The sequence below is a fragment of the Sciurus carolinensis genome, chromosome 7 (genome assembly GCF_902686445.1).
Source record: "Sciurus carolinensis chromosome 7, mSciCar1.2, whole genome shotgun sequence".
In the NCBI taxonomy this organism is placed as follows: domain Eukaryota; kingdom Metazoa; phylum Chordata; class Mammalia; order Rodentia; family Sciuridae; genus Sciurus; species Sciurus carolinensis.
In genome coordinates, this window is record NC_062219.1 from 122,193,486 (window position 1) to 122,195,608 (window position 2,123).

Below are 2,123 nucleotides of genomic sequence, written 5' to 3' on the forward strand. Positions count from 1 at the left end.
TTGTTCTTTTTCTAGAGCTTCAAGATGTAATGTTAGGTTATTCATTTGGTGACTTTCTATTCTTTTAAAGAATGCACTTGGTGCAATGAACTTTCCTCTTAGAACTGCCTTCATAGTGTCCCAGAGATTTTGATCAGTTGTGTCATGATACTCATTTACCTTTAAGTATTTTTTTATTTCATCCTTGATTTCTTCTTGTATCCATTGTCATTCAAGGTGTATTATTAGTCTCCAGGTGTTACAGTAGCTCCTATTTTTTTGTTTTATCATTGATTTTTAATTTCATTCCATTACAATCTGATAGAATGCAAGGTATTATCTCTAACTTTTTTTGTATTTGCTTGGTGGCCTAAGGAGAAGGATTCATGTGCTGCTGAGAAGAAAGTGCATTCGCTCATTGATGGATAAAATATTCTATATATGTCTGTTAAGTCTAAATTATGAATTTTATTTATTAGTTCTGTAACTTCTTTTAAGCCAGACATAATACAGACATAATTATGTACTGTTTTTACTGATAGAGATTGTGATCCAATTATCCCTACATATTGTACCAATTAACACCTAGATACCAAAATAGGAATAAGAACCTAATTTACTGCTATAAATTGTATGCATATCTTATTGCTATCATTGAACCCCCCCACACACACCAACATAAAGGGACAAGGTAGAAACTCTACAGCATCAGATCCATCCAGATAGATAGGTAGACATACAAACAATATGAAAAAGCAAGGGAACAAACCATCCCAAATAACCCAAACCACCTTAACAGTAGACTCCATTAAAAACACAGGGGACACATTGTCAGAGATAGAATTCAGAAAATTCATTGTTAAACTTAAGATAATGTAATAAATGAAATCAGAGAGAAAATACAACAAGCAAAAGATCGTTTCAACAAGGAGATAGAGATCCTGAAGATGAATCAATGAGAAATCCTCAAAATGAAGGAATAAATAAACCAAATTAAAAATTCAAAAACTGAGGGTTTCCATCTTTGACCAGTTTGGGGCTGCGGTAGCCATGGACACCTTGGATCGAGTTATAAAACCCAAAACAAAAAGGGCCAAGAGATTCCTTGAGAAGAGAGAACCGAAGCTCAGTGAAAATATTAAAAATGCCATGCTGATTAAAGGGGGAAATGCAAATACAACAGTGACACAAGTACTTAAAGATGTGTATGCACTGAAAAAATCGTATGGCATTCTATATAAAAAGAAAAATATTACAAGACCATTTGAGGATCAGACATCACTGGAATTCTTTTCAAAGAAGTCAGATTGTTCTTTATTCATGTTTGGCTCCCATAACAAGAAGCGGCCAAATAATCTAGTAATAGGTCGCATGTATGATTACCATGTGCTGGATATGAATGAATTAGGTATTGAGAAGTTTGTGTCTCTCAAAGATATTAAGACTTTTTCAGAGGTCCCACGGTATCAAATATTCGCCTGGCTGGATTAGAGTATGTTCTGCATTTCACTGCATTGAATGGAAAGATTTACTTTCGAAGCTATAAGTTGCTCTTGAAGAAATCTGGTTGCAGAACACCACGGATTGAATTGGAAGAGATGGGACCTTCATTGGATCTGGTTGTGAGGAGGACACACCTGGCATCAGATGACCTTTATAAATTATCTATGAAAATGCCAAAAGCCCTCCAGCCAAAGAAGAAGAAAAATATCTCCCATGATACTTTTGGTACAACTTATGGAAGGATTCATATGCAGAAACAAGACCTAAGCAAACTACAAATTAGGAAAATGAAAGGGTTGAAAAAGCAACCTGCAGAAAGGATAACTGAAGATCAGGAGAAAAAATCAAAGAAAATGAAAAGAAATTAGTGAAACTTAGCCAGCCCCTGCAGTTTTATTCTGGTCTCTTAAAGGAGTTGTCAAGCTTCAGTTCATAGAGTTTCTTACAAGATTTTATCATAGGGCTGGGGATGCAGCTCAGTGGTAGAGTACTTGCCTAGCATGCAGGAGGTTCAATTCCTAGCACCATACACACAAAAGATTTTATCATATATTTTTATAACATGATAACTTACTATATATTATTATGAACAGTAATATAAAGTAAACCTTTTACTTGTAGTGTTAAATTCTGGTGTACTG

At 34.7% G+C, this 2,123-nt stretch overlaps 1 pseudogene; it reads left to right on the forward strand.

Annotated features, from left to right (window-relative positions):
* The first annotated feature begins 1,029 nt into the window (after positions 1 to 1,029).
* Positions 1,030 to 1,850, forward strand: LOC124989743 (ribosome production factor 2 homolog; annotated as a pseudogene).
* Positions 1,851 to 2,123: the final 273 nt, after the last annotated feature.